Below are 20,787 nucleotides of genomic sequence, written 5' to 3' on the forward strand. Positions count from 1 at the left end.
TAATATAATAATGTATTTTAATGTCAGGCTATACCTTTTGCGATGAGCTATGTTTTTTTTTTTTCTTCCTAGCTAAAAAAAAAATGACTTGTTAGGAAAAACGTTTTATTTTTTTTTAATTTTATTTTTAAGTAATCTCTAAACTCAACACAGAGCTCAAATGTACAACCCCGACATCAAGAATCAAGTGCCCCAGGAAAAAGATTAAAAAAAAAAAGAGTCATGGGGAGCCCAGGTTGTTCAGTGGGTTAAGCGTCCGACTTCAGTTCAGGTTGTGATCACACTGTTCATGGGTTCAAGCCCCATGTCGGGCTCTGTGCTGACAGTTCAGAGCCTGGAGCCTGCTTCAGATTCTGTATGTATCTCCCTCTCTCTCTGCTCCTCCCCCATTCGCACTCTGTCTCTCTCTCTCTCTCTCTCTCTCTCTCTCTCTCTCAAAAATAAATAAACATTAAAAAGTCCTACAACTAGATCTCACTTATGAATATTAACGTATAAAATTCTCAGTAAAATACTAAATATTAAAAATACTAAATATTAAGTAATCATTAGATCTAGCATTATAATAAAAGAACAATATACCATACATATCTAAAGAGTTTTGTTACACAAAAAGACACAAAGGAAAAAATTACTTTAATAAGTTCATTAATAAAGTATAAGTCAAAATATACACTGTTTTGTAAGTCAGTGACACAAAGGTCATTTGACAAAATTCATATGGATAATGTTTTCAGAAATATTTTAAATTAGAAATTGTTTTTGGCCTAGTCAACAGTAACTATCAGAGATCAAAAACAAGCTTTATATCCCCCTAAAATGTAATATTAGAGTCATTCTCATTATGTCAGGGTCAAAACAAAGATGCCCAGTATTACAATCAGTGTTGCATGCCATTCTGGATGTCCTAACCAATGCAACAAGACAAATAAAAGAACTAAAATAATATAAATAAGGAAGAGACTAAATTATCCCCATTTTCTAACGTGAATTTTGGCTTTAAAAGATAATTGAATCATCTGAAATTCCATTAGAAGCACTTAGATAGTAAATAAAAGTGCCACTTACAAAATCCTTATGTAAAAAAAATTAATAACTTTCTAATACACTTATAATAATCACCTTAAAATACTATGGGGAAGAGATCCCTTTAATAATAACATCAGCAAATATAAAATGCTCATAAATAAACTTATTGAGAATTTTCCAGAACTATATCAAAAACTGGTAATATATTATTGAGAGCCCCACATAAGTTGAATAAAAAGAATTTGCATTACTACCTAGTACAGATCCAGTATTCTCCCCAAGCCGATTTGTAAATTCAGCCTATTTCTTTTTTTAAAAAAAATGTTTATTTACTTATCTTGAGAGAGAGAGAGGGAGGGACAGAGAGAGAAAGAGAAAAAGAATCCCAAGCAGGCTCTGCTCCTCCAGCAGAGTCTGATCCAGAACTCAAACTCACGAACTGCGAGATCATGACCTGAGCCAAAACCAAGTCAGATGCTTAATCAACTGAACCACCCAGGCGCCCCGATTCAGCCTATTTCTAAAGAAAATCTTAATTCAGTTTTTTGTAGCAACTTTATGCAATGTACCTAATTATATAAGAAAAAGCCAAGAAAATTTTGAAACTCATCCTAATGACAACTCATTCTACCAGATATTAACATACATAAATTCAACTATAATATTTAAAACAGCAGTTGTACTAGCACAAAAAAAATGGGTAGTCAGATCAGTGGGACAGAAAATTTATAAACAGATCCAGAAAATGTAATAATATAGAATTTGATTAAAATGGCCTTTTCAAATCACTGAAAACCTTGATGCTTCTTCTATAAACGATGTTGGCTATACATAAATTAAAAAGTTAGATGTCTACTTCATATCTTACAATATAAAACGAGGATGAATTCAACACTTTATTATAAAAGAATGAATCATGAACAAGCTACAAGAAAAAATATATTTTTTGATAATTCTGAAAATAGATAGACTTAGTCTAGTTTAAAACTAATTTCCTAGTTGAAAGATCTCAGTGTGAACAAGACATGATGGAGACTATAAACCCATCAGATATGAGTAAAACAAAAGGACTTATTGAGATCTGCACCCCTAGAGGCAGCGGTGGGAGTCTCCAGCCTCAGCAAAGAGAAAGATTTTTGATAGTCTTCAAGCAGTGATTGCTGTATACGAGCTGGAGAATGTAGGAAAAACAGGAATGGAATACAAGTAGGTACAAGGTTGTTGTACATCTAGGAGAAAGGCCGGGTTCATCTCACTAGATGAGACGAGAAATAGCATTCCAGAATTGTGATGGCAGAGATCAGAATACACACATGTGTGTACGCATGCATGCATGTGTACATGTATGTTTCTGTTGGTCCCAGAAAGAAGAGCAGAGAGCTATTTCCCTGCCTCCTGGAATTAACTCAGAGTAGCCATGCCTCCTATAAGTGATCAAACATTCACAGGCTGGCCCCTACATGTACAAGTGATGGACAATCCTCTGAAACCGTTCCACTAAAATCTAATTCTAATCCAAAATAACACTGATCTTAATTCAAACTAGAGTACTACAATAAATTCGCATCATTTGACTTACAATTTGAGGTACTCAGATTACAAACAATTTAGTTGAGAGTTTGGAGTACAAAAAGAAAAGCCTCATTGAAAGGTAATATTTTTGGAGAACCCAGGCCTCTCCCAGGAGATTTTCCTTAGGACTGTCAAAACACATTTCTAGGCATAACACAAAGACAGAAAGTAGAGAAAAAAATCTCGATGGAGGTTACCTTATAATTTCTTTAAAGTGCTGTCGGGCAAGTTACACCATACATGAAAGAATGAACTATAGAAATAAAGTTGTAAAATATATGCCAGATGAAGGGTTAATGTACTCAGTCCAAAAGAGATTCTTACCAATCAATAGGAAACAGGGGAATACCCCCCAAAATAGGCAAAGTAATGAACAAGCAATTTGCAAAATAATAAATACAATTGGCTAATTAGTATATAAAAACCTTCAGGCTCATTAGGAATGAAAGATATGCAAACTAAAACAATAAAATAAATTTTATATCTGCTATTTAAAAAATTTTTTAATGTTTATTTATTTTTGACAGAGAGAGAGAGAGAGAGAGAGAGAGAGAGAGAGAGAGAGAGAGAGAGAGAGAAGGACACAGAATCAAAAGCAGCCTCTAGGCTCCCAGCTGTCAGCACAGAACCTGATGCGGGGCTCAAACTCAACCGCAAGATCAGGACCTAAGCTGAAGTCGGATGCTTAAACGACTGAGCCACCCAGGTGCCCCAACGTCTGGTATTGATACAGATAAAAAATAATAATAATACTTAGTTTTGATAATGTACAAAAAGATAGCTCAACTTACCCACCACTATTGCGTGTATAACAACGTAGGACAATTTGATAACATCTATCAAGAATCTTAAAAGCAGTGATTACATGTCTAAGAATTTTTCCTAAGAAAATAATTGATTAAGCAAACAGACTGTTGTCATCTTCTTCATATACAAAGGACACCATATTATTACCAAGATTCTAATGAATTATTTATTTTTCAGAATGAAACCTGTTCAGTATTGTAAAGCCCCACCCTCGCAACATACTCAAACCTAGAAATAGCAAAGATTCTTTTTTAGATGGCACCCACAATTCAAAAGCTCTAGTCACAAGAACAAAGAAAGACACAGAATAAAAGACACAGATGGAGACAATGTGAGTCCCATTTGTGCACCTGCGGGGAAATGGATTCTCCGGAACACTAAAAAGCTTGAGGCAGAAACAGGGACACCTGGGCACTAACTGTCTTTCTTTCCCTGGATGGGAATGAAGCCTTGCTAATGCTAAATCTGATTCAAGAACCAGAAGATCCCAATATTTGTATACAATACCTTAAACAGAAGTGCACAGATTGTTAATGTTCAGTTCTTCCAGAAGGCTGATGTAAGCTCTGGGTACAGAAGACTTGTGGCTCAGCACAAATTGAGCATGTTCACACATGGAGCACCACTCTGGTTACTTTGGGCAATATGAACAGCAATTCTGTGATCTCTTTGGGAACCAGGGTCCAGGAAGGCCTCCACCAAAATGTGCCGTGGTAAATCAAAAACAACCTAATGTACAACATGTGTGCACGTGTGGGCCCTTCTCATTAATTGGAAATGTGTAACACCTTTACAGCCATGCACCTATTGGAATTCTAGCTTATCTTCAATTGCTTAAATGATGTGTAAACATAACCCCCCAAAACAGGATTCAAAAATGTCCTAGACTTTGTAAACATAGCCCACTGAACCAAGCAAAAGCATTTCCATTTGCTGTGTTTGATATATTCAGTCCATCCTGTAATTTGGACAAGGTCATTCATTAATTATGTGTGTCAATGTTATGAGTCTATAATTGCAATCTGGATGTTTTTATGTCCCTCCCATTATATTTAGGGGATAAAGTGTCCTAAATAATTCTAACCTTCGCTACTCTTTATCTCTGAGGCTACATGATGTCAAAATATCTTAACAGAAACAAAAAAGTGCAATCCATCACTACTCTAAATAGCTTTTCTATAGGAAAACAAATATGTTCATATTTACAAATATCCAAAGATTCGTCTGATTGGGAAATGTTGTCATTACAGCAATGCTGTCAAGTTTCTTAGAGATTCAAAATTATGTTCCAACTTAGTACCACTTCAATAAAATATAGTCTTTCTCATTTCCCTCTAAAGATAACCACTCACATGATATTAAATTTAACACTAAATATTCACTAGCGTGTAATTTCTCCATTCCCTTCTTGACCAATTGCCAGACTTACAAAACAGTCATTCCCAATGCCCATTAATTTTTTCACTCATTTAGCAAACATTTATTGGATAGAACTTATGAAGCACTAAACCAAACCATGGGATATAAAGTCAAATAATTCATGATTCCTATCCTCAAGAAAACTAGAGTCTAGGAAGAGGCAAACAAGTAAATTTGCAATTCAACTGCTGCAGAGTGAGTGTAACCTACTGATTAAGGGACATGGAAGAGGAACACTGAAATCAGACTAATGCAAATGAGGATGAGCCCAAGTCAGGAAAGGCTTTCTAGAGATGACCCTTGAACTGAATTTGGAAATGAGGAGGAAAAGGTAACACGTCAAAGACAGGAGAATTCTCTTTTAAATAATGGGGGGGGGGGGGGGACAACATATGAGTGATCACAAAGATGTGATATAACATGATTAATCTACAGAATCACAGTCCAGCATCCTCAGAGTGAGGGGCACTTGTGGAAAAAGAATAAAAGAACCTTTTCAGGGAGGATGTGATGTGCGAGCCAAGGATTTGGGACAGGATGCTAAAAGCTGTTGGGAGCCATTTAGTGACTTTAAGCAAGAGAAAACTGTGATGAGATAAATGTTTTGAAAACAAGCCCTCTGGCTGCTCTATGGAGGATACACTGACAAGAGAGCCAACTTGAAATAGGGAAATGAGATGTTATTGCAATAATCCAGGCAAGAAATTTTAATAGCTTCAGTTAAGGTGGGAGAGATCTATGGGAGAGAACAGATTTAGGATATATTTCAGTACTGGTGAAACACTGCATGTAGGGAATGGGATCTAAACTGGTTCAAGATTTCTGATTTAGAGGACTAGGCGGATGCTGTAGATGGGAAATTTGAGCAAAGGAATAGGTTTGGAGTGAGAAGTTATAAACTTAATTTTGAACTTGATGGGTTCAAGATCTAAGTGGATCCATGCAGAATACAGCAGCTAGATAAGAGAACGGTCTAGGTCAGAGATACAGGACTTAACTATATAGAAGAGGTAACTGAAGCCATGGGAATGGTCAAGGTTACGGTGGGGGTAGGGTGGGGATGTTATGTAGAAAGAACAGAGGTACTGGCATAGAATCCTGCGAAACCCTAAATTGAGGGGAGAGCAGTAGGCAGACCACAAAAAATTGCTAGAGGAACAGGTGAGGAAAAGGAGGAAGAGGGAGAGAAGAGGAGATCCAAAGAAATTGATGAAGAGAAACACCAAAGAAAGTTAAGCATTTCAAATAGTTCAAAGAGGTCATTCTGGATGAGCAAGACAAACGTTCATAGCCTCTAGCAATGTGGAAATCAGATCTGAAGGAAACAGTGGTAGGAAATGAAAGGAAAGGAGAAGTAACCAGATTCTAGGCACTAAGGAGGGAAATAGAGAGTGTGGACACAGTGTATACCAATTTTCCAAAGAGTCTGTCAAGGGAAGGTAAGAAGGATTAGGACATGCTCCATACCAACCACTAATTTTAAAATGACTCATTATTATCATATCTAATTCTTGTACAATGCATATTTTGGCAACTTCCTTTTCAAACAGAAATGAAGTCTTTTAGTGGTGCCTGGGTGGCTCAGTCAGTTATGTGTCCCATTGCAGCTCAGGTCATGATCTTACGGGTTCCTGAGTTCAAGCCCCACATCAGGCTCTCTGCTGTCAGCACAGAGCCTGCTTCAGATCCTCTGTCTCCTCTCCACCCCCCTCTCCCGACTTGCACCCTTGAGCTTGTGCTCTCTCTCTCTCTCAAAAATAAACAAAAAAAGAAAAAAGAAAAAAGAAAAAAGAAAAAGAAATGATGTCTTTTGGAAACAGTTTTATTGAAACAGAAGATATATTATCCCCCACTCCCCTTTCTATTCTGATGCCACAAGTTGTAATAAAATATTGGCAATAGGAGCAGCAGTTGGGAATTGTACTGAATCCCCTTGAAGTTTACTTCCAAAGTTACTCAAAATCGTGTTGCACATACATGCCATTCATGAAAACACAGTGTGTCCTACTAGAGTGTAAACATGTAATATTCACCCCATTGTATCTTACATTTCTTTTAAGATCATGGTGTCCTGCTTAGTCACCTAATATTTAACACTGGTGTTTTAGAGTAATTCTTCCCAAGAGATTTAAACTATCACTCTTGGGGCACCTGTGTAGCTCAGTTAGTCAAGCATCTGACTTCAGATCAGGTCATGATCTCACTACTCGTGGGTTTGAGCCCCACGTCGGGCTCTGTGCTGACAGCTCAGGGCCTGGAGCCTGCTCCGGATTCTGTGTCTCCCTCTCTGCCCGCCCCTCAAAAATAAATAAACATTAAAAAAATTTTTTAAACTATTTCTCTCAATTTTTGTAGTGAAATCACCTCTCACCATTGCCTTTTCAGACTGTTAATTCTCCCACAACTGCTTTATATAATCACTTTATATAATTACTTGTAGTTTTTATTGATGTTTGTTTCTAACTCTAGTTTAATACGACCTATACATTTTTAATAATTGTGGTGACTTACATTTATACAGCATTGTTCACCCTGAGAGATCCCAAAGCACCTTTCCAAACTATACACTGCTCACATAAATAAATGCCAGGCAACGTTAAGGATGATGAAAACAACCAGTCACACAATTAACATGCTGTTTACCTAACTCCTGAACAATAAAGATGCTTCCCAAGACCTGAGCTGATATCAATCATAGGAGATGCTTCACTGAACACCATGCCACAGGCTGATATCATCATCTCTGACTATTAACATAGGCCATTTTTTATTCACTAGGATATAACTCCTATCAAGTCAAATTGAATTAGTTTTGCCAAAAAGATCAATGGCCGTTTACAAATGTTTGAATAAAATGCAGGTACTTTATGCATACTTAAAAAAAAAAAGTTTTTCTTTCTTAAACTAAGCTTTTAATGCTAAACAGGGAACTCCGTGCTTAATATCTAACACTAATGGTGGCTCCCAGGTCACAAGTCCAGACTCAAATAAGCACTCCTTCCATGACCTTGAACAAGTCATTTATACTGCCTATCTTAGTCTGATAGGTTTGGAAGGAAACTATATTATCTCTGACTCAAACTCAGCGATTCTTGATTTGAAAGATCAGGAAAGGGTGCTGAAAGATTCCTGTTGCCACAGGTGAGTTTTGCAGAGTAGATTTGTCCTGATGCCTCCTGTTACGGCAGGTAGGTACACTGACCAGCTATCACACTTGGTCACTTAAAATTTCAAGCAGCGATGCTGTTGTAGTGAAAATACCAAACTTTGTAATTGGCCACCAATAAAGCAACAGTTAGATAAAACTGAATTTTTTTCAAGAAAATTCTAAGGACAATACTAAGGCTAAACATTTACCACTCTAATATCTCCCTATAGTGAAGTGTGCTTTAACTTTTACTTTGAAAATGAGAAGTTGAAAGTGGGGGAAGTTATGAGTTAGTTTAGTGAGAAAACTAATAAGGGCAGTTGATTAATCCTTTATGTAGAAAATGATAGCAAATATAAACTTTATACTTGCCTATATGGTAAAATTTATTTGTACAGATTAAATAGAGAAATAATAATTGATGAAAGGTATATACTAGACAATGTGCTAGATGTATATTTTTTATCTCATGATCCTCATAACTATTAGGTAGTTGTAGTAGTTACATTTTTTAGCAATATATTCCAATACTTTTCCAAATTGCTACATTTTCAAATATGGAAATTTGTGGGCAGGCTTCTGGTTTTTAAAACCACATCATGTTTAATTCAATTGTTTCCTGCGTGTATCCTCACAGTATAACCTAAATTTCAATTTGCACTCAAGCTTGATTTTCTTTGAGTTATTTTGCAAAGATGACAGCATTTACTGAAACAGTTTCAGGAATCACTTCCTTTAGTTTCTGCATATGGAACTTATGGCAGAATCAGTCATATCTTGGATCTGAACCAGTATAGAATTTGATATTCTACTCTTTAATATATGCCAACCTTCTCTATCTGCTACGGAACATGACTTTATTAGATCTCCTCTCATTTCTCTTCTTTTCCATCATCACCACCAGTTGACTTTCTTTTCAAGCTTATTTTTAAATAAAGAGATAGAGATTTTTATAGTTTCAAAAGAAAATCTGCAGAGTTGATTATCCTCAGTCATTAGCTAAGGAATTCACTTCTCTGAAGTGCATGGTTTGCTACACATCATGGAACTTGCAAGTTGCTCTCAAATACAGGAACATACAAATGCTACACCCATGAATAACAAGGGTGAATTTTATTGTAATCTACAGTTACAGAGGAGAAAGCTGAAGCTCAGAAAAGGAAAGTTATGTACCCTGCCACACGTCTAGTAAATGAGAGAGCCTTTCAACCGAGGTCTGAAAAACTCCAAGCCTATTTTCTTTCTCCTATAACACAGCATCTCCCAGCCAGTCTGGCAGACTGAATGGTCTGAATTGTTGGAACTACTTTAATAAAAACTAATTTTACTATAATCTTGATTAGAACAAAAAATTTTAAAGTCTGACTCCTAGCCTTGATTTGGCAACTAACCAGTTGTGAGGTTTTATATAGTCATCTTAGCCTTTCTGGTATTCAATTTCTTCACTATAGAAATGAACCACTTGTCAGGTTTTAATGAGCTCCAAGGTCCTATAGTCTATAAAAGCATTGCTAAATAGATTCGCTGCCAGGAAAAGCTGTGTGTGTAATTGCATACAAGTATATGCTGCAAGGTAATTAAGAATTGTTGTTGTGTTGTTTTTCATTTAATTCGGTCAAATGCCCCTCATGCAGTTGGATTGCAATATTAATGTGCTTACTAAGCACTTGTGTTGTAAGCATCTTAAGAATGAACTTCAGTTTATTCTACACCTAAATCACCCTGATTTTAATTTGATAGGGCTAAACTTAAGCTGCTTTACTATAGTATTTGAACGATGAATACTGAATATAAGCGGCTCTGCAACAGCACTGGGTATATTCAGTTATAGTTCTCTTTCTCTTCACGTAACCAGGGAAGAATACTTCAAGTTCACGCAATTTCCTCACCCACCTCTTGATATCCATCTAAATTATCATATCTTCTAGACCTGTGTTTCTCAAACCCTGCTGCACATAACAACCACAGTATGTAGGGAACTCAAATATAGATGGTGCATTGAAGCACAGACAGGATACCTAACTTGCCAAAGTTATATAGCTGGGAATAAAGCTAATTAGATCTGGCTCTAAGACCAGCTTTTTACCGCTACACTATACCGCCTCAACCAAGAAGCTTTTAGAAAATAGATTACTGGGCACCACCTGGTACCTGCGAAATCACAATTCCAGGAACATATCTGTGTGTGTGTCAGTGTGTGTGTTCAATGTTCCCAAGTTGCTCTAATGGGGCTGCTTTCAATGCATGGAAATCACTAAACTAGACTACAAAAAAAAAAAAAAAAAAAAAAAAAAAAAAAAAAAAAGAAAGAAAGAAAGAAAGAAAAAGAAAAAAGAAAAAACTCTGATTGCAAATGGAAGAAATCAATGTCCACGCATTTTGTCTTCTGATGAGAGACCTATCATACAATAGCTTTGTGTAATTCAGAGATGAACTTAATATACAATTTGTGTATTTGTACAATTTGTAAAGCATCAATTGCTTTTCTTTCTGTGAACCCTGAGAAAAAGCCAGGATTTTTCTTATGACTGTAGTTTCATATGTGGGAGAACTGAAATGTCCTCAGGAAGTAAGACGAGTCCAACACAAGCTGACAGCATAATGTCATGAAAAGAACAAAGGCTTTGCAGGCACAGCAAACAGAAGCTAAAATCCTAGCTTTGCCACTTGTGAAAGCATATGAAACAGGCAAATTATTTAAATCTCCCTGTACCTTAGTTTCCTTATTTATCAACAGAGGATATAATAATAGGAACCACTTCCACAAGACTGTAGGAAGCAGTATGGCATGAGAGCTAGGAGTGGATTTAAATCTCAGCTCTGCCACCTACTTCTCTGAGATGAAGTTCCTCCCTCATCTTTGAAAAGAGGATTCCAAGACTGTCCACAATAGATAGAGGTAAGGAGTAAATGAGATAGTGCATGCATTATTACCAGTAGTATTAGGATTGCTGTGGTGATTAGATCAAACCTTTGAAATGAAACTAACCCAAGAAAAAAATTTTTTAATATTACTTTCTCATATTTTAACCTTATATCTGGCTAGAAAGCATCCACACTGGATGTGCTCAGAAAACCATATACCATCAGAGATTGAAAAGCCAAGACAGAAGAGAATTTTGAAGGCATGTTTCATAACTGTAAAATAATCCTAAAATATCCAGTGTCACTACAGTTGGTATTTTTTAAGTGCCTAGGTAGAAAACAATATAAGGTATTTCAAAAAATTAAAAAGAAAACTATTATATGATCCACAATTCCATTTCTGGGTATATATCTGAAGGATATGAAATCACTATATCAGAGAGATACATTCCCATGTTCATTGCAGCATTATTTATATTAGTCAAGACATGGAAACAACCCTGAGCATCCACTGATGGATAAATGCATAGAGAAAACATGGTATGTATATAATATATAATATATAAGGGAACATTATTCAACTTTAAAAAAGAAGGGGATCCTGCCATTTATAACCCTGGATGAAACTTGATGTTAAGTGAAATAAGTCAGAGAAAGAAAGACAAATGTTGTATCATCTTACTTGTATGTGGCATCTGAAAAAAACAAAATTCAGAAACAGTAGATTGGTGCTTGCTGGAGGCAGAGGAGGGAATGGATGAAGGTGATCTAAAGGGTACAAATATCCAGTTATAAGATAAGTTATTTATTTATTTATTTATTTATTTATTTATTTATTTATTTATTTTTGAGAGAGAGAGAGAGAGAGAGAGAGAGAGAGAGAGAGCATGCATGTGAGCAAGGGACAGGAGTGGGGTGCGGATGGGGAAGGGCAGAGAAAAAGGTAGACAGAGAATCCCAGGCAGGCTCTGAGCTGCCAGCCCAGAGCCTGATATGGAGCTCAAGCTCACAAACCATGAGATCAAGACCTGAGCATCCTGAGCAGAAATCAAGAGTCAGAAGCTTAACAGACTAGGCCGCCCTGTGCCCCAAGATGTTGTTTACGCATGGCCGCGTGACCAAGTTAACAATAGTGTATTGAATATTTGAAAGTTGCTAAGAGAGTAGATCTTCAAAGTTCTCCACACACACACACACACACACACACACACAAAACTGGTGTTAACTAATCTTACGATGGTCTTCACCTTGAAATACATACATATATCAAATCTTCATGCTATACACCTTAAATGTACACAATTATATCTCAATAAATCTGGAGAAAGAAAAAAAGATCTAGGGTGAACATTTCAAGGATTAACCTCTGCTCATTACCATCGCCCTACCAGAACCACACACGCCACTACTTAAAAGACCACCCTCTCAACTACCTCTCCCACTGTGTCCCACTGTGTCCCACTGACAACTTGCCATTACCAAACATGCCAATATTTTGCTTCTCTGTGCCTACACTCCTGCTCTCTTTTTCTGCCTAGAATGTAACCCACAAACCCCATCTTCACCCAGTGAAATCTAACTTGCTCCTATAAAACCTGGCCAAATGCGATTTCTCCTTTCCCTAAATTTCCCAGTCAGAATGCATCATTCCCTCCACTGGGCTCCCACAGAACAATTATACGTGTATACTTCTATTACTAATCCTAGTCACTAATTCATTCTGATATACCTTGATAATTGGCAATTTTTAGTGGTTGACTTTCCACTAGGTTTCAAGCTGCCTGGTGGGAGGGAATTTATCTTACATATCTTCATTTTTTTCTCACAGAGACTGAACTGCTCTCTTGCATGCAGTGGATATTCAACACAAATTTGTTGAAACAATATGTATACACTACAGATCACCATGGCCATGGATAGAGCCCAAAACAAAACCCACTTCAAACAAGTGATGCGCGTCATGACACCCTTAACTCAGTTTGTGGCACACACGAAATGAAAATATGCTCTGAAAAATAAAGTGTAAAATCTTTAGTATCTGAAAAATAGACTAGTGCAAAACTGAGTCTAGGTCATATGTAGTAAGATTTTAGTGGACAGATGCAACTGATTGGCAGTTTAAAAAGCCATTCTCCCATATAAAGATTTTATAGTTTAATGTATTGTAATGCAGATCCAATAAAATGTCTACCATTTTAATTAAAAAAATTTTTTAACGTTTTATTTTATTTTTTGAGAGATAGAGCATGAGCAGGGGAGAGGCAGAGAGAGAGGGAGACACAGAATCCAAAGCAGGCTCCAGGCTCTGAGCTGTCAGCACAGAGCCCAACGCAGGGCTCGATCCCACGAACTGTGAGATCATGACCTGAGCCAAAGTCAGATACTTAACAGATTGAGCCACCCAGACACCCCTACCATTTTCATTTTTTAATATTTGAAGACATACAGGGTAATATCCCAGGACAGAGACTAATTTTTCAGTGCAGGTGCTTTGAAAATTATCCACTTTTCATATGATACCTTACACTGACCCTTTTGACAAGTTTTTAAAATTATACATAACTAGATTTCAATCACAAACAAAAAGGGGAAGGGGAAGGGGAAGGGGAAGGGAAGGAAAGGGAAGGGAAGGGAAGGGAAGAAACCTGGTGTGAAAATGAAGAGGAAATCCAACCATGGCTAAACATAACATCTTCTCTACCTTGATATTCCTTAAAGAAATTATATGATGAAATAATGTTTGAGCTGCTTCTCTAACAGTAGCATTTACTTACTTACTTGCACAATACTTTTTTCTTCCTCTTACATACAATAATACTTATGCAGAGATACTTCCTCATACAATACTTCCTCATACAATAATACTTATGCAGAGATATTATTTAGACGAATGCCTCTCAGGGTCCCCTTTCAGGTGATCCACTAGGTAGAAACTATTTTCATAGCATTATTAAAGCTGTATTTGCCTCTTCTACTATATTGATATTTGCACTGATGGTTAAAATAAAAGGGAAAAAAAAGGCAATGGAGGGTAAAACTGCTGATATCTTAGCATGAAGAAGGCAGTGGAGCCAAGCTATACTAGTTGTCGGTATATTCCTCTTTGCTACACACTTGCAGTAAAAACAAACAAACAAACAAACAAACAAAAACAAAACCAAAAAACCAAAAAAACAGTTTCGCTGAGGAATAGCTGTGATGAAGCAGTAAAATTTATTGATTTTTAATGTCTTGACTGGAATAAAAATCTTCATAATAACTTGCATGATGAAATGTAAAGTACACACAGAGCACTTCTGTCACAGACAGGATGATGTTTGACTCCAGGAAGGTGAGGTGATGGGGGCACCAATGTGATCATTCCAGTTGGGAGTGGAACTAGGCACCTTGTAAATGGCACAGCATTTTTACTTGGAAAACTACTGACAGATTAACCACAATTACAGGACTTGGGTATTTGGAAGTTTTTTCTCAAAAATGAACAAAGTAAACCTGTTAGAAATTTTGGCCGATGATAAATCTTGAGCTTTCAAGTAAAAATCAGTATCCCCCACAACTCTTATCAGACTTATTTCTGATCAGACTTTCTGATTATACTGATGGTGACATTAACAAATATAATATTGGGGCACTGAGTGGATCAGTCAGTTAAGCGTCAGACTCTTGATTTTGGCTCAGGTCATGATCTCATGGTTCGTGGGTTCGAACCCTGCATCGGGTTCTGCACTATGTGGGGTTCTCTCTCTCCCTCTCTCTCTGCCCCTCCCCTGTTCATGCTCTCTCTGTCAATATAAATAAATAAACTTTATTTAAAAAAACAAATATAATGTTGGTATTATGTAACAAAATGTTCCAACAGTTGAAACAGATGTGTAACTCAGTGAGCCAATGTTATTGAAAAATTTCAAAATCTTTCATAGTTAAAGGATTCATTCAAAGCACAACATAGACCAATAGATTTTAAGTTGAATGATATAGTCTCAGATTCTAGATTGGAACTAACCTTTATGAAATAATATTTGTCAAATTGTGGTACGGTATCAATGATAATCTAAAAAAGCTACTAACATACTTTTCTCTTTCGGGGCATTTGGGTGGCACAGTCAGTTAAGCACCTGACTTTGGTTCAGGTCATGACCTCACTGTTCATGAGTTTGAGCTCTGTGTCAGGCTTGGGGCTGTCAGTCCAGAACCTGCTTCGGATCCTCTATCCCCCTCTCTTTCTGCCCTTCTAGGGCTCATACTCTCTCAAAAAATAAATAAACATTAAAAAAATAATAAAAAGCATACTCTTCCTTTTCACTACGTATCTGTGAGAGACCAGATTTTTTTCAATATTCTTCACTTAGAATTTCAAATTGCAACAGATTGAATGCAATAGAAATGAGAATGCAAGCTCTATTCTATTAGTCCACACATTAAAGAGATTTGTAAAAGTGTCAAAAACACTGTTCTTCTCATAAAACTTTTTCTTCTTGTAAAATAATCATTTTCATTGAAACATTATTTATATCAAAATGTAATTGGTTTATTCTGATTTTCAGTGAATTAATAAACAAATATTTTAAATTTTATCATTTTCAAGTTCTAGTGTGGATAATCAATACATATAATACATAAAAACAAAGGCTTTTGGGGGTTCTTAATAATTGTATGTGTAAAAGGTGCTAGGACCAAAATGTTTGCAAACTTCTGATTTAGAAAATATATGTTAGGAATCTACATAACTTGATAGAAAAGAGACAAATTCTCTGGCAGTGCTATTTCTCTTTCTGTTGAGTAGGAATCTTGGGATACAGATTCAAGGATCTATATGCCATTTATTCAACAACTATTTCTCAGTTCCTGCTATGGGCCAGGTGCAATAGGGAAAAATAAAAACATAAGACATGGGTCCTGTCATCAGAACACTCAGTTTCCATCACTATCCATATAATGATATATCTTTCTATATATTCCCATTTCTCTTCCACATTGAAAGATGTGTGTTTGACTTTGTGTCTGTGTGCCTGAGTGTATTTGGTAGCTGCCTCCTATACATCTTCACTTGGATGATCCTCAGAGAGCTCTAATATGTCCAAAATTGAAACCATTCACTAAATTGCATATGCTCAATTAATGGTGATTATTGCCCTTATGCTCTGCTTTTTCCCCTAACATTAACACTAGGTAAATGTAAAACATGAAGAGCTTTTTTTTTTTTTTTAACTTTTATGATGGCAAACCATAGCTGTGAAATTTCATTCCTTTTGATTTTATTCCATGGTACAACCTCTGTTTGTAAACCTATTCTCCCTAACACATGATTATTGAATTTCTTCCTGTACACTGAATTTTCATAAATTGTTGCTCTTATCTTCTATTTCTCTCCTTCCAAATATTAAATTAAATGTCATCCTCACAACAAAAAGCAATTCTGACTATATTCCATATATTTAGTATATACTCTACTTAAGACTTCATTGTAATTCATTAGCAAAACTAAGAAACAGATAGATTGTACACTTGTATCTTCTGAAAATTCTCTTATTGATTTGCACACATTCATCTCCCTACAGAAAGCTAAGAGAGGACTGCTTCTTAAAATGGCAAAGAGTCCCTTATCATAAAATGCTATAATCAGAGTTCTAATGTGGTTATTTAAAATAGATGAGGTACATATATTTTTAAACTTACCATGGAAAACCTCAAAAGGAAAATCTAGAAGAATTGAGTCATATTTTAAATACTACACTCCCTGTGAATTAGACAAAAATAATAAAAACTAACCTTTGAAGTATGTCCATAGCCACAGAAATACTTCCCTATTTTAACACAGCATTCACATTACAAAAATTATACCAATAAATCATAAGAGTTATTAAATGTTACCTAAGATTATACATTTTTCAGAATGGAAGGCTATAGATTTATCAATAACAAGGAAATTCACTCAGTGTTGCATGGAATAAACAATGACATTTTCTGATTTAGATATTATTGCTTTACGGAGACATCATAACTACTGCCCTAAAAGTTAAAAATTTTATAATTAGTAACAGAAAGTTAAATTAACATTTTTAACATCTAAAATTCTCAATAAAACACGAAATATATTGATGAGCAGTTATCTTTCACACAAGGTATACATAATCAAAATTGTGCTTCTATTTTCTAGTTTTGTACTTGTACATATTTTGTAACAAAGAATATAAAGGAAACATAGAACACATGTTTCTTCATACTACTTTGTTTTGCTTGTTAAGTTTTAATGCCTATATTTTTAACTCCTAATTGAAATATAAGCTTTTATAGAGCACCGTGCTAGTCGAATCATATCTTTGAACACCAATGTGTGTGTTCACTGTTCTCCACACAGTACACATTCAGCGTGATTAAATGTCAAATCACACTTCAGTTTACCTCGGAATGCTTGGTAACAAAAGATAGTCGTATGTATTGATGTTACTTTTACAGAGACAGATGACTTGTGTATGATACGCTCTTACTGTCTTCATTATAACTCCCTCTGCAAGAATATTTTGTTGGGCAAACAAAACATTTACATTTGAATTTAAAAATGTTGAAAGGCATACATTTGCTAGCTATTAGCCCCATCTTCTGTGGTCTTAATCTCCTTCCAATTTTATACATTTAAGTGACCTGTTCAGCTAGTCCCTCTAAAAAGATCAGATCCCTTGGTTCAGATAAAGATTTACAATCAGGACCAAATAATTTATTTGATGATAACTTACTAGAAATATAATCCTCATAACACAGCAAGAAACTAAAACGACTCTCTTTTGCTTACAGTAGCAGATCTAAATTATTCTACTTGGTTTTCACTAATATCCATATTCTCATGCCAACATATTAGTCAATCTTATTTCTCATTACTCACCAAAAAAAAAAAAATACTTACAATATCCTGTCCAGTTTTTTCATGCTTACATTTCTTATGATACTAATTACATGCCTATAAAGTTCTTCCTATTTTCTCCAATTATGGAAACACTACTTGTTCTCTTCTCTTCCCTTTAGTTTTGTTTCAAGTGAAAAAAAGAAAGAAATACAAATACAATTGAAGAATAGTGAACTTTTTCCAACCCCTCTCCTCTCCTCTCTTCTTTGCTTCCCAGAGATAACCACCATCCTGGTATTTGTCACTCCTATGTATGTTTTAATTCATTTTATATATGTGTCTGTCTATCTGTATAGAAATATATCCTATGTATTAATGTTTACATAATTATAGTTTTATTGTATCATATGTCACACTATACTGCAGCTAGTTTATATAGCTCATGTTTTCTAGATTTATCCAGGTTGGTATGTCATACCAAATGGTAAAAGATGGAATTATTTCAGACAAAGATAAAGAAAAGCAAGGATGCTTGATTTTGCTACCGTTATTCAACATTGTTCTAGAGGTCCTAGTCAGTATTACAAAGCAGAAAGAAAAATTGAACAGCATACATATACGAAAGGAAAAAGTAATACTGTCTTTATTTATAGACAATACGATTGTTTATGTAGAAAAGCCCATGGAAACTAAAAAAAAAATAGCTAAAATGTGAGTTAATAATGATTGCTTCATAGAAAGTGAGAATACAAAAATTAATATTTCTACTAGCAACAAGAATTTAGACATGGAAATTTAAAAAACTAATTGCATTTACAAGAAAGACTATCAAGCATATGAAATTATTGGTGTAAATTTAACAAAATATGTGCAACATCTTTACACCGAAAACTACACCATAGAGAGAAATTTAAAAATATCTAAATAAATGGAAAGATATACCATGTGCATAGATGAAAAGATTCAGTGTTTTTAAGATGTCAGTTTTCTCCAAATCGAGCTACAGATTCAATTCTATCCCAATTAAAATCATAGAGGTCTTTTTTTACAAATTGACAAATTCTAAAATTGATATGTAGAATGCAAAAGACAGACTAGCAAAGTAATTTTTAAAAATAAAAACAATTTACTACCTGACTTCAAAACCTAATCTAAAGCTATTGTAATCAAGACAGTGTGAAATTAGCACAAGCATAAACATATAAACATACGGAACAAGATAGCAAGTCCAGACATATACTCACACATATGTGCTCAAATGATTTTCAGCAAAAGGATATTCAATGGGAAATGGGCAGTCTGTTCAAAAAATGGTGGCAGAACAACAGGATGAGTATATTTTAAGAAATGAACCCCAAACCTTACTTCATACCATATTCAAAAATTACCTTTCTATTGATCATAGACTTAAATGTAAGAGGTAAAACTATAAAACTTCCGGGAGAAACTTTTGTAATCTTGAGTTAGACACAAATTTCTTAGCTAGGACAAAAAAAGGTATGATGCATAAAATAAAAGGTTGATAAACTGGCCTTCACCAAAATTAAAAATGTTTGTCAAATGACACCATTATAAAAATGAAAAGAAAAAATATTTGTGTGAAATATATACACATATTTATTTGTGTATATTTATATAAAATAAAAGACTCATTTCTAGAATAAAGAACTTTTACAATTCAATAATAAGAAATTAATTCAGGGGTGCCTGGGTTGCTCAGTTGGTTAAGCCCTGGACTCTTGACTTTGGCTCAGGTCATGACCTCACGGTTGGTTCATGGGTTTGAGACCTGCATCGGTCTCTGTGCTGCCTTCTTGGGGTTCTCTCTCTCTCTTTCTCTCTGTCTCTCTCTCTCTGCCCCTCTCTCTTTCTCTCTCTCTCAAAATAAATAAACTTTAAAAAAATAAATCAAATCAGCTTTTAAAATGAGTAAGAGATTTGAAGAAACAATCAAAGAAGATACAGAAATGGCAAATTAGCATATGGAAAAATACATAAGACAATTAGTAATCAGAGAAATGAACACATGCAGGTAGATTCACAGTGAGAAATCACCATACACCCACTAGTATGCCTAAAATTAAAATGACTGACATTATCAAGTGTTGGAGAAGAGTGCAGCAACTGGAACAGTCATACGTTGCTGTTAGGAATGCAAAATGGAACTGTCACTTCAGAAAAACAGTTTGACAGTTTCTGATAAAGTTAAATATATTCTTCCCATACATTCCAGCAATGCCACTCCAAACTATGTACCCAGGAGAAACAAAAGCATATGTCCACACAAAAGCTGTACTTGTGTGTTTGTAGAAGCTTTATTCATAATGGAGGAAGCTGAAAATAATCCAGATTCCATCCACCAGTTAATTGAAACACAAATTGTGATATATTCATGAAAAAAAAGGCAATGAACTATTGACAGACACAACGCAGGTAAATTGCAAAAGCTTTATGCTAAGTAGAAGAAGCCAGATACAAAAATTGCAAAATGTATAATTCCATTCGTATTGATTTTTGAAAAGGCAAAAATATACTGACAGAAAGCAGATCAGTGGTTTCCAGGGAGGGACGAACTGAAAGAGGCAGGAAGGACCATCAAGAGTGATGAATATGTTCAATAACATGATTGTGGGGGTGGTTATCCAATTGTATTCATTCATAAAAAACACATCAAATTGTACACTTAAAACTAGTTGGCTTTATTGTATGTACATTTTACTGCAATGAAGCTTATTAGGTAAAAATTACTGGGCTGGAAGGAACCTTAATGCCCATTTCTCAGCCTCAGTAAAGTCATGGATGCTAATATCCAAGACTCATAAATGACTGTAATGAACTTCCAAAAGATTTACCTTGACTTCACATTTATTTTATTCATTGTCTTCCAACTCTTGGAAACAACGTTTGTTGGTTTTTAATTTATTTTTAATGTAATCTCCACCAATATGGGGCTTGAACTCACAACCCCAAGATCAAGAGTCACCTGCTGTACCAACTGAGCCAGCCAGGGGTCCCAGAAATGACCTTTTTTGGTTTTGGTTTTCCTTCAGTCAGTTTTCATTTTGTCTCACATCACCTGCATAGCCACAGAGAACTAATCTGACTC

At 35.4% G+C, this 20,787-nt stretch overlaps 1 protein-coding gene across 5 annotated transcripts in view; it reads right to left on the bottom strand.

The window, feature by feature from the left end:
- GRM8 (glutamate metabotropic receptor 8) overlaps window positions 1–20,787 on the bottom strand; it is a 759,959-nt gene that overhangs the window by 232,577 nt on the left and 506,595 nt on the right. The window lies entirely within an intron of this gene.

The sequence above is a fragment of the Panthera pardus genome, unplaced genomic scaffold (assembly GCF_024362965.1).
Source record: "Panthera pardus isolate Hobbes unplaced genomic scaffold, ASM2436296v1 HiC_scaffold_8, whole genome shotgun sequence".
In the NCBI taxonomy this organism is placed as follows: Eukaryota; Metazoa; Chordata; class Mammalia; order Carnivora; family Felidae; genus Panthera; species Panthera pardus.